The sequence below is a fragment of the Chamaea fasciata genome, unplaced genomic scaffold (genome assembly GCF_029207755.1).
Source record: "Chamaea fasciata isolate MVZ Bird 193981 ecotype frontalis unplaced genomic scaffold, bChaFas1.0.hap1 SCAF_348, whole genome shotgun sequence".
Classification (NCBI taxonomy): domain Eukaryota; kingdom Metazoa; phylum Chordata; class Aves; order Passeriformes; family Sylviidae; genus Chamaea; species Chamaea fasciata.
In genome coordinates, this window is record NW_027094433.1 from 17722 (window position 1) to 30908 (window position 13187).

General features: G+C 57.1%; 1 long non-coding RNA gene across 1 annotated transcript; it reads right to left on the minus strand.

Moving 5' to 3' along the window:
• Positions 1–6183: 6183 nt before the first annotated feature.
• On the minus strand, positions 6184–10959 carry LOC136305287 (uncharacterized). Its single transcript, XR_010725220.1, has 5 exons — positions 10468–10959; positions 9309–10390; positions 7923–8145; positions 7696–7761; positions 6184–6630 (listed from the first exon to the last, which is right to left on the minus strand). It is a non-coding gene; the product is annotated as an uncharacterized lncRNA (long non-coding RNA).
• Positions 10960–13187: the final 2228 nt, after the last annotated feature.

Sequence of the window (13187 nt, forward strand, 5' to 3'; positions counted from 1 at the left end):
CACGTAGGGGACAGCCAGGGCACCCCCAGGGACACCCAGGGCACCCCCAGGGACACCTAGGGGACAGGCAGGGCACCCCGAGGGACACCAGGGCACCCCTAGGGACACCAAGGGGATAGCCAGGGACACCTAGGGGACAGCCAGGGCACCCCAGGGACAGCCAGGGGACAGCAAGGGCACCCCCAGGGACACCGAAGGGACACCCTGGGCACCCCCAGGGACACCAAGGGGACCCCCAGGGACACCTAGGGGACAGCCAGGGGACCCCAGGGACACCAAGGGGACAGCCAGGGAACCCCCAGGGACACCTAGGGGACAGCCAGGGCACTCCAGGGACACCCAGGGCACCCCCAGGGACACCTAGGGGACAGCCAGGGCACCCTAGGGACAGAGAGGGCATCCCCAATACACGAAGGGGACAGCCAGGGCACCCCCAGGGACACCTAGGGGACAGCCAGGGCACCCCAGGGACACCCAGGGCACCCCCAGGGACACCTAGGGGACAGCCAGGGCACTCCCAGGGACACCCTGGGCACCCCCAGGGACACCGACGGGACAGCCAGGGCACCCCAGGGACACCTAGTGGACAGAGAAGGCAACCCCAGGGACACCTTAGGGACAGCCAGGGCACCCCCTGGGCACCCCAGGGACAATCAGGGCAACCCCAGGGACACCGAGGGGACAGCCAGGGCACTCCAGGTACAGCCAGGGCACCCCCAGGGACACCTAGGGGACAGCCAGGGCACTCCAGGGTAAGCCAGGGCACCCCCGGGGACACCTAAGGGACAGCCAGGGCCCCCCCAGGGACACCTAGGGGACAGCCAGGGCACCCTAGGGACAGCCAGGGCACCCCCAGGGACACCGAGAGGACAGCCAGGGCACCCCAGGGACACCCAGGGCATCTCCAGGGACACCTAGCGGACCTCCAGGGCACCCCCAGGGACACCCAGGTCACCCCCAGGGCCACAAAGGGGACAGCCAGGGCACCCTAGGGACAGCGAGGGCACCCCCAGGGACACCTAGGGGACAGCAAGGGCCCCCCCAGGGACACCGAGGGGACGGCCAGGGCCCCCCCAGGGACACCCAGGGCACCCCCAGGGACACCTAGGGGAAGGCAGGACACCCCCAGGGACACCTAGGGGACAGCCAGGGCACCCCCAGGGACACCTAGGGGACAGCCAGGGCACCCCCAGGGACACCTAGGGGACAGCCAGGGCACTCCCAGGGACACTCTGGGCACCCACAGGGACACCTTGGGGACAGCCAGGGCACCCCAGGGACACCCAGGGCACCCCCAGGGAAACCCAGGGCACCCCCAACGACACCTAGGGGACAGACAGGGCACCCCCAGGGACATCTAGGGAACAGCCAGGGTACTCCAGGGACACCCAGGTCACCCCTAGGGACACCTAGGGGACAGGCAGGGCACTCGCAGGGACACTCTGGGCACCCACAGGGACACTGAAGGGAAAGCCAGGGCACCCCCAGAGACCCCTAGGGGACAGCCAGGGCACTCGCAGGGACACTCTGGGCACCCACAGGGACACCTTGGGGACAGCCAGGGCACCCCCAGGGACATATAGGGGACACCCATGGCTCTCCAGGGACACCCAGGGCATCCCCAGGGACACCTCGGGGACTGCCAGGGCCCCCCCAGGGACACCCAGGGCACCCCCAACGACACCTAGGGGACAGGCAGGGCACCCCCAGAGACCCCTAGGGGACAGCCAGGGCACCCCGAGGGACACCAGGGCACCCCCAGGGGCACCTAGGGGACAGCCAGGGCACCCTAGGGACAGCCAGGGAACCCCCAAGGACACCTAGGGGACACGCAGGGCACCCCCAGGGACACCTAGGGGACAGCCAGGGCACCCTGGGGACAGCCAGGGCACCCCCAGGGACACCTAGGGGACAGGCAGGTCACCCCCAGGGACACCTAGGGGACAGCCAGGGCACCCTAGGGACAGCCAGGGCACCCCCAGAGACACCTAGGGGACACCCTGGGCACCCCCAGGGATACCGAGGGGACAGCCACGGCACCCCAGGGACACCTAGGGGACCTCCAAGGCATCCCCAGGGACACCCTGGGCAGCCCCAGGGACACCTAGGGGACAGCCAGGGCACCCTAGGGACAGCCAGGGCACCCCAAGGGACACAGAGGGCACAGCCAGGGCACCCTAGGGGACAGCCAGGGCACCCCTATGGAGACCTAGGGGACAGCCAGGGCACCCCGAGGGACACCAGGGCACCCCAGGGACACCTAGGGGACAGCCAGGGCACCCCAGGGACAGCCAGGGCACCCCCAGGGACACCTAGGGGACCTCCAGGGCATTCCCAGGGACACCCAGGGCACCCCCAGGGCCACCAAGGGGACAGCCAGGGCACCCCAGGGACAGCGAGGGCTCCCCCAGGGACACCTAGGGGACAGCCAGGGCCCCCCCAGGGACACCCAGGGCACCCCCAGGGACACCTAGGGGACAGGCAGGGCACCCCCAGGGTCATTTAGGGGACAGCCAGGGCACTCCAGGGACACCCAGGGCACCCCCAGGGACACCTAGGGGACAGCCAGGGCACCCCCAGGGACACCCAGGGCACCCCCAGAGACCCCTAGGGGACAGCCAGGGCACTCCAGGGACACCCAGGGCACCCCCAGGGACACCTAGGGGACAGCCAGGGCATCCCCAGGGACACCTAGGGGACAGGCAGGGCACCCCCAGGGACACCTAGGGGACAGCCAGGGCCCCCCCAGGGACACCTAGGGGACAGTACGGGCACCCCCAGGGACACGTAGGGGACAGCCAGGGCACCCCCAGGGAAACGAGGGCACAGCCAGGGCACCCTGGGGACAGCCTGGGCACCCCCAGGGACATATAGGGGACACCCAGGGCATCCCCAGGGACACCTCGGGGACTGCCAGGGCCCCCCCAGCGATACCTAGGGGACCTCCAGGGAACCCCAGTGACACCCTGTGCACCCCCAGGGACACCCAGGGCCGCCCCAGGGACAACTAGGGGACAGCAAGGGAACCCCAGGGACACCCTGGGCACCCCCAGGGACACCTAGGGGACAGGCAGGGCACCCCCAGGGACACCCAGGGCACCCCCAACGACACCTAGGTGACAGGCAGGGCACCCACAGGGACACCTAGGGGACAGCCAGGGCAGTCCCAGGGACACTCTGGGAACCCACAGGGACATCTTGGGGACAGCCAGGGCACCCCAGGGACAGCCAGGGCACCCCCAGGGTCACCTAGGGGACAGCCAGGGCACCCACAGGGACACCCAGGGCACCCCCATGGACGCCTATGGGACAGCCAGATCACCCCAGGGACAGCCAGGACTCCTCCAGGGACACCTAGGGGACAGCCAGGGCACCCCAGGGACACCCAGGGCACCCCCAGGGACAGCTAGGGGACAGCCTGGGCACCCTAGGGACACCAAGGGGATAGCCAGGGCACATCCAGGGCCACATAGGGGACAGCCAGGGTACCCCCAGGGACACCTAGGGGACAGCCAGGGCAGCCCAGGGACAGCCAGGGCACGCCCAGGGCCACCTTGGGGACAGCCAAGGCAACCCCAGGGACACGTAGGGGACAGCCAGGGCATCCCAGGGACAGCCAGGGCACCCCCAGGGACACCGAGGGGACAGCCAGGGCACCCTAGGGACAGCCAGGGCACCCCCAGGGACACCAAGGGGACAACCAGGGCACTCCAGGGACAGCCAGGGCACCCCCAGGGACACCGAGGGCACAGCCAGGGCACCCCCAGGGACACCTAGGGGACAGCCAGGGCACCCCAAGGACACCCAGGGCACCCCCAGGGACACCGAGGGCACAGCCAGGGCACTCCAGGGACACCCAGGGCACCCCCAGGGACACCTAGGGGACAGCCAGGGCACCCCCAGGGACACCTAGGGGACAGCCAGGGCACCCCCAGGGACACCAAGGGGACAGGCAGGGCACCCTAGGGATAGCCAGGGGACAGCCAGGGCACCCCCAGGGACACCTAGGGGACAGCCAGGGCACCCCCAGGGACACGCCGGGCACCCCCAGGGACACCTAGGGGACAGCCAGGGCACCCCCAGGGACACCTAAGGGACAGCCAGGGCACCCCAGGGACAGCCAGGGCACCCCAGGGACACGTAGGGGACAGCCAGGGCACCCCAGGGACAGCCAGGGCACCCCAGGGTCACCTAGGGGACAGCCAGGGCACCCACAGGGACACCCAGGGCACCCCCATGGACGCCTATGGGACAGCCAGATCACCCCAGGGACAGCCAGGACTCCTCCAGGGACACCTAGGGGACAGCCAGGGCACCCCAGGGACACCCAGGGCACCCCCAGGGACAGCTAGGGGCCAGCCAGGGCACCCCAGGGACACCTAGGAGACAGGCAGGGCACCCCCAGGGACACCAAGGGGACAGGCAGGGCACCCTAGGGATAGCCAGGGGACAGCCAGGGCACCCCCAGGGACACCTAGGGGACAGCCAGGGCACCCCAGGGACAGCCAGGGCACCCCCAGGTACAGCTAGGGGACAGCCTGGGCACCCTAGGGACACCAAGGGGATAGCCAGGGCACATCCAGGGCCACATAGGGGACAGCCAGGGTACCCCCAGGGACACCTAGGGGACAGCCAGGGCAGCCCAGGGACAGCCAGGGCACCCCCAGGGACACCTAGGGGACAGCCAGAGCACCCCCAGGGACACCTAGGGGACAGCCAGAGCACCCCAAGGACAGCCAGGGCACGCCCAGGGCCACCTTGGGGACAGCCAAGGCAACCCCAGGGACACGTAGGGGACAGCCAGGGCATCCCAGGGACAGCCAGGGCACCCCCAGGGACACCGAGGGGACAGCCAGGGCACCCTAGGGACAGCCAGGGCACCCCCAGGGACACCAAGGGGACAACCAGGGCACTCCAGGGACAGCCAGGGCACCCCCAGGGACAGCTAGGGGACAGCCAGGGCACCCCCAGGGACACCTAGGGGACAGCCAGGGCCCCCCAGGGACACCTAGGAGACAGGCAGGGCACCCCCAGGGACACCAAGGGGACAACCAGGGCACCCCAAGGACAGCTAGGGCACCCCCAGGGACACCTAGGGAACGGCCAGGGCACCCCCAGGGACACCTAGGGGACGGCCAGGGCACCGACAGGGACAGCCGGGGCACCTCCAGGGTCAACTAGGGGACAGCTGCACTACCGCTCTTTGCCCACGCGGTGACAGCATTGCTGCACAGATCAGGCGGGATGTGCGGGGGGGGGGGGGTGGGGGTTAGCTGCACTATTGCTTTTTGCCCACAGGGTGGCAGCACTGCCGCACGGCTCCGGCGGGACGGGCACGGGGGACAGCTGCACTACCGCTCTTTGCCCACGCGGTGGCAGCATTGCCGCACAGATCGGGCGGGCCGGGCGGGGGGGAAGCTGCACTACCGCTGTTTGCCCACACGGTGGCAGTATTGCCGCACAGATCAGGCGGGACGGGCGGGAGGGACAGCTGCACTACCGCGCTTTGCCCACACGGTGGCAGCATTGCCGCACAGATCGGGCGGGCCGGGCGGGGGGGAAGCTGCACTACCGCTCTCTGCCCACAGGGTGGCAGCACTGCCGCGCGGCGGCGCGGAGCGGAGCCATAAACGAACGTGCCCAGAAATGCCCTTCCGAACAGCCTCCGGAATAAATGGCCCAAAAGACCCCCGAGCACACCTGCGAGAGCCCCGCCAGCAACCAGACCGAAACAAAAAAGCCTTTCGTTCAGGCTCTATTTCAATATTTTTTATCTTTGTGATTCTGATATTTACATTCATCATTACAATTCAGCTTTTATATTATGTACATTATACATCATGTATTATGTTTATTATACTATTATATTTATTATATATATTAAGTATAGAAAGTTATATATAAAATAATTTATTATTTATTATGTAATGTTATAAATAATAATACATTTCATTGAAATATCATGATTATGTACATTATAGATGTTTATATTATGTATATTATATATATTTATAAAACGTGTAGTATGTAATAATATATTGTGTATTTATTATTTATATTATTTTTCATATCCTATACTTTTTGTTATTTTTCTTTTTCATTATTTTTTAATTCGTTTGTTTATATTTTAAACGATATTTTACACTAGATGAATTCATTAACCTAACACATCAGAAACACAATTAATTTGAATTAAATGAGCCTGGTTTTCTAAGGGGTAAAGTTTTAATCTTTATTCAAATAATATGGGCATGTTTTCTCTTTCTCTATGGTTTTTTTTTGGTGGGTTGCGGGGGAGTTTAGTTTGTGGGTTTTCTTTTTTTGTTCGCTTTGTTTTGGAGTTCTTTGCTAATAAACAAGCAGGGTCGGAGAGTTACAAAATAAAACGTCTACTTTGTTTTTATTGCCCCCTCTGAAATACGCCTCGACAGCCTGGACAGCAGGCTGCTGCTGGTAACACTGTGCACGGGTAGGAGGAGACCTGGTCGGGGCTGGGAAGGAAAAAACGGCACCACGGTGGTCACAGCTTTCTCCCTTCAGGAGTTTTATGGAGCAGAAAATACAGAGCTTTTGCCAACTGCGCTCTCTATGACATCCCGACGTCCAGCGGGCACGGAGGTCATTTCTCATCTTTCTTGCCAACAGCCAAACCCCCAGGCGCCCGGGGGAAGAAAGAGTATGGGGAAAAAAAAAAGGAACAAAGAAAACATGAAAAAATAAACCAAAACTATAGAAAATAATAAATAAAATTAAAATACCAAAAGAAAAAAATTTCAAAGTAACAAAAAAGTGGAAAAAAAATTTAAACAAAAAATTAAAATAAAAAACTAAAAGTAGTTTTAACAAGTAAATAAATAGCTAAAGAAAAAAATATAAAAATTAAAAAACGGAAGAAAAAGTCTTTGAAAAACCACAAAACGCAACATGAGAAACCACAACAAAAGAGCATAAAAATACAAAAATAACAAAAAATAAAATACAAAATTAAATAAATGCAGCTCTCACCTCCTGCCACTGCCTAAAAAAGCACCATGGCTTTCCTCAATTATGCAGCAATAAGGGAAACAAACCCAGTGCCCCCCAGAACAGAAGGTTTTCTAGACAATTCCCACTTTTGCTTGGAAACAAATTCTATTTTAGTGGGAAGCTCATTTTGGACAAACACCCAAATGTGCCAAGGTAGGAAAGAACCAGCCCCTTGTGTCCAAGGAACAGCAGCTAGGCCTGGATTCAGGTTTTAATGGCATTTATGTAATTAAAAATGCAGTAAATTGAACTTTACAAAGAGATGAATCATGGCAAAGAAATACTTCAACGTTTTCTTGGGAATTCACAGAATTTTGTGGAGATGGTGCTGGACAATTGCTGATTTACCAACATTAATTGGGTAAATTTCCTTGGAAATGTGCTCTACAAGGTGCAAAAATTCCAATTAGGATGGAAAATTGGAATAAATAAATATTCCCTTACTAAAATCAGAGAGAAAATCAGAGTTATTCCTTCAAATAAAAGGAAGGAATAACATCTAAATCCAAGCTTGCCTGGAAAACAAGCTCAGGAATTTCTAACATTGAAAACTTTTGCAAGAGTCATGAAGTTGGTGAAAGTTCATGGAATGATGATTTAAAATCTGCTTCCTCTGCTCTAATTTAAAGGGAAGTGGGAATTCAACAAGTCCAGTTACTCCTATCCAACCTTGGACTGGGATAAGGCCTTCCAGTGGCTTCACTTCCTACTGGCTCTCTCCTTTTTGCCCACAACCTGCAAGAGGAAAAGCAACAGGAATAAAGTCTCAAACAGGATGGCCTTGGTCCAGGCAGACTGAGGTGCAGCTCCCAGGGAGGGAGGCCAGGCTGTGCCTCGGGGAGCTCCGGGAATCTGGGATTGCCCGTGGGATTCAAGGGCTGGAAAAGCACACCCACCTGCCAGGTTCAGTGCTGGGACAGAGCAAGGCCGGGGCTCGGGGGCAGCAGTTAGAGCTGGGACTGCAGGAGAACACCCCAAACCCGGGTTAAACATCCGGCACGACACGCAGCACGCTCCGGGAGAAACTCGGGTGGGAGAAGCCCCGGGATGCTCCACGTTCCTTGCCCTTGGCAGCTGTGCCAGGGCCTCCCTCAGAATGCTGACCTCACCGTGCAGCTCCTACAAAACAGGAGAACTTATGGGAATCGCCCAGCAATCCATGGACTTCCAGTTATTAAGAACCACAGCTGCAGCGAAAGGTGCCCAAACTCTACTGCAAACCAGCAGGTCTGAGGAGACGCAGGGATTTATTCCTGAGGGGACACAAGGATCCCTCAGCCAGCCAGGATTTCTCCCAGGCTCTTCCCACTGCTCTCTGAGGACACAAACAGCAGTTTTTCCCTGGAGTTCCCCTTTCCAACAATGCCAAGACTCATGTTCTCCTCCAACCCCAGGTTCAGGAAGGAAAGTAGGAATATTATCACTGCACAGACTGTCCAGGAGGGTGTGACTGAGGCAGCAGCACCAGCTCCCACTCCACTGCTGCTCTGGATTCCTGAGCAGCTCCTTTCCATCCTGCCCTTCCCAGCACCATTCCCTGGGTGCCATGTCCACAGACACCTTCTCCATGCAGCTTAAAACCCACAGACACCAACAGAAAGGAGATCAAAAATCAATTCACATGCTGCTAGTCAGAGAGAATGGGAGAGGCCTAAAAATCTGCATTTATTTTAGAACACTAGAGCAATTTCTTCATGACCCTGACTATCAGTGATGGGCAGATAAACACCTTCTTTAACTTACTACCTGCAAAAACATCAAGTTTCAAGTTTAGTAAAGATAAAATTTTGCTGCAAAAATAAAAGAGGTGGGATGTTGGTGTTAGTGCTTTAACCTTCGGACATTAGCGGCTATTTGTAAAACAAATTCATTATTGAAGCAGCTAACTTGAAAATAAGGGGGTTTTACAATAAAGTTGACCAAAAAAGAGTCTCAAAATTAAGATATAGGTTGCACAAATATTTAAGAAAAAAAAAGTTGTCTTTCGTGCATATAACCTGCCAGCCTCTCATGTTTTCAGTCCTTACCATTTATTTTTACCAAGGTGATGACTAAAACCTTGTCAAAAGCTCAAAAAAAAAAACAATCCAGGACAAGGCAGGTGTTTTCCCAAGTACCCCCAGTGTGGAGCTGTGTCAGCCACAAGTGTTTGCTCCCTCAGCCCAGCCCGGAGCAGGCTCCAGCTGCTGCCCAGGGGTTACCAAGGGACTCACCTGTTTCAAGCTGTAAATGCAGGTGGCCTGCACTGGAGTGCCAAAAAATGTGAAATATGTGACTCTCACCTTGAATAGCGATCGATCTTCTCAGGGGAGCCCCTCACCCAGGATGGGGGGCTCTGCCACGGATTTCATCCCTCTGCATCTGAAAGAAAGTCCGGACAAAAGTCAGAGTGCTGCAGGACACCTTGACAGCTCCAGACATCTTGTGGCAATCTAGGAATACCCTCTACAGTCTAACTACACCCCACATCACAAATTTCAAGCCCCCGGCACTATTATCCTATTACCCCCACACCCAGACTGTGCATCAAGGCAGAGCAGCTCCGGGCCAAACACACACCAACACCCGTGACACAGCACAGGACAAACGAGGGGACGCAACAGGGACAGAAAACTCTGGGCAAGAAGAATGACCCTGAGGGTCCAGAGAACTCGGAATGAGATGACCGAGGTGAGAAGGAAGGTGAGCTGGCCAGGCTCAGAGAACCCTGCAGGAACAAGATGCCATCGGGATGACTTATCCCAAGAAATGCAGAGATGGATGCCCGAGAACCCTACGGTCAGAATCCTCGACCTGTCTTTGCATTCTCACAAGACCTAACCCGCCGAATGGATCAGGGCGGTGCACGGCTGTCAATACAGCTCAGAACAAGACCTGAAAAGGCATCGGACTGGATGCTTGTGAAGAGAGATGGATTCTGATGAGTGTCCGAGCAGCTGAGACAAAGGCACCTGGCTGAGGAGCACAGAGATCAGAAATGCTAAGACTGATGCCAGAGGTTTTGACAGGCCCCTGAAGGGCTAAGGGAAAAGACAGCACACACAAGACACCCAAGACACAGAGTGCACAACAGACACAACACACACCAGGACTGCTCTGCCCTGCACACCTCGGCACTGTGATCCAGAATGAGACTCTCCCTGGATGAAACCTAAGGGGTCACAGCTTAGACATCCCTGTCTTCAAACCTGACTCAAAAAACCTTGCTAGTGACCCCACATTCTTCTTTCATGCCCTCTACGGCTCTGAGCTCTCCACTTATCTCTCAGATGTCTGGGGAGGTGCATCCACGCCGGGTCCCAAAGAAGGCTGCCTCTCCCTCGGGGAAATTCCTGCTGTGACCAGGCTGGTGTCTCCTCGTCAGCTACAATAAAGAGAACTAAACGTGACCCTGTGCTCTTAGCAGCACATCAGCCAGAAACCAGCAATTCTGCTACTCACAGTCTCCTAAGCTTGCCTGTGTCCTCGGCCCTGTGCTTCAGCTGCGCTCAGAGGCCAACGCCGGCGTCGCAGGGTCTGGTCTAAAAATAAAGACAAAGAACAGAGCTGTAACACGGCCACCATTTACACCTCCCCTGCAAATCAAAACAGTGACCGACCTTCTCAGGGGAGCCCCCTCACCCAGGATGGGGGGCTCTGCCACAGATTTCATCCACCTGCATCTGAAAGAAAGTCAGAACAACAGTCAGAGTGCTGCAGGATACCTTGACAGCTCCACATATCTTGTGGAAATCTAGGAATACCCTCGACAGCCCTGCTACACTCCACATCACAAATTTCAAGCCCCCAGCACTATTATCCTATTACCCCTGACACCCAGACTGAGCATCAAGGCAGAGCAGCTCCGGGCCAAACACACACCAACACCCGTGACACAGCACAGGACAAACGAGGGGACACAACAGGGACAGAAAACTCTGGGCAAGAAGAATGACCCTGAGGGTCCAGAGAACTCGGAATGAGATGACCGAGGTGAGACTGAAGGTGAGCTGGCCAGGCTCAGAGAACCCTGCAGGAACAAGATGCCATCGGGATGACTTATCCCAAGAAATGCAGAGATGGATGCCCGAGAATCCTACGGTCAGAATCCTCGACCTGTCTTTGCATTCTCACAAGACCTAACCCGCCGGAATGGATCAGGGCGGTGCACGGCTGTCAGTACAGCTCAGAACAAGACCTGAAAAGGCATCGGACTGGATGCTTGTGAAGAGAGATGGATTCTGATGAGTGTCCGAGCAGCTGAGACAAAGGCACCTGGCTGAGGAGCACAGAGATCAGAAATGCTAAGACTGATGCCAGGGGTTTTGATAGGCCCCTCAAAGGACAAAAGGAAAAGACAAGACACCAAACAGACAGAGTGCACAACAGACAAGTGACACAACACACACCAGGGCTGCTCTGCCCGGCACACCTCGGCACTCTGATCCAGAATGAGACTTTCTGTAGCCTAAGCGGTCACTTCTTGGACATCCCTGTCACCAAAAATGACTCAAAAAATCCCTTCCGGTGGCCCCTGATCCCACACCGCGCTTTCAAGCCCTCCCTGGCTCCGAGCCCTCCACTTATCTCTCGGACGTCTAGGGAGGTGAATCCACGCTGGGTGGCAAAGAAGGCCGCCTCTCCCTCAGGGAAATTCCTGCTGTTGCTGGGCTGTTGTCTCCTACACAGCTACAATAAAGAAAACCAAACATCAAAGCATAATCTTGGCAGCCCATCACCCAAAACCCGACAATTCTGCTACTCACTGTCTCCTAAGCTTGCCTGTGTCCTCGGCCCCGTGCTTCAGCTGCGCTCAGAGGCCAACGCCGGCGTCGCAGGGTCTGCCTGGGTAAAGAGCAGACAAGGTGACGTGGCAGCGCTGGAACTTGAGGGGACCATCCCTCCTTCTCCTCCCTGACTCACCTCAACTCCTCGCCCGTTATCCAAGACTACCTGGATGGGGCCTTCACAAGGAGAAGATCAAGGCTCCATCACAGACTCCTGGAATGCTCCCGGAGGGCTCACGGGTGAGGTGACCCGGGTCTGTCGTCCGGTTGGTGAGAGGGGAGCTCGGCCTCCTGCGAGTGGACTCCCTAAAACACGCAATAACGGAGGCTTAGAGCTGCACCAGCGAGTGAGGCTTGAACAATAGCAACGGCTTCTGTCCACCCGTCACTGCTCACCTCGCCCACGTCAGCTTGACTGCTGAGATCCGGCTTTACCACCTAAAAATAAAGACAAAGAACAGAGATGTAACACAGCCATCATTTACACCTCCCCTGCAAACACAAACAGGGACTGACCTTCTCAGGGGAGCCCCTCACCCAGACTGGGGGGCTCTGCCACAGATTTCATCCCTCTGCATCTGAAAGAAAGTCCGGACAAAAGTCAGAGTGCTGCAGGATACCTTGACAGCTCCAGACATCTTGTGGCAATCTAGGAATACCCTCTACAGTCTAACTACACCCCACATCACAAATTTCAAGCCCCCGGCACTATTACCCTCGTACCCCTACACCCAGACTGAGCATCAAGGCAGAGCAGCTCCCGGCCAAACACACACCAACACCCGTGACACAGCACAGGACAAACAAGGGGACGCAACAGGGACAGAAAACTCTGGCAAGAAGAATGACCCTGAGGGTCCAGAGAACTCGGAATGAGATGACCGAGGTGAGACTGAAGGTGAGCTGGCCAGGCTCAGAGAACCCTGCAGGAACAAGATGCCATCGGGATGACTTATCCCAAGAAATGCAGAGATGGATGCCCGAGAACCCTACGGTCAGAATCCTCGACCTGTCTTTGCATTCTCACAAGACCTAACCCGCCGGAATGGATCAGGGCGGTGCACGGCTGTCAGTACAGCTCAGAACAAGACCTGAAAAGGCATCGGACTGGATGCTTGTGAAGAGAGATGGATTCTGATGAGTGTCCGAGCAGCTGAGACAAAGGCACCCGGCTGAGGAGCACAGAGATCAGAAATGCTAAGACTGATGCCAGAGGTTTTGACAGGCGCCTGAAAAGACTAAAGGAAAAGACAAGACACCCAAAAGACACAAAGTGCACAACAGACACAACACACCCTGGGACTGCTCTGCCCTGCACACCTCAGCACTGTGATCCAGAATGAGACTTTCCCTTATTGTAGCCTAAGGGGTCACATCTGGGACATCCCCATCTCC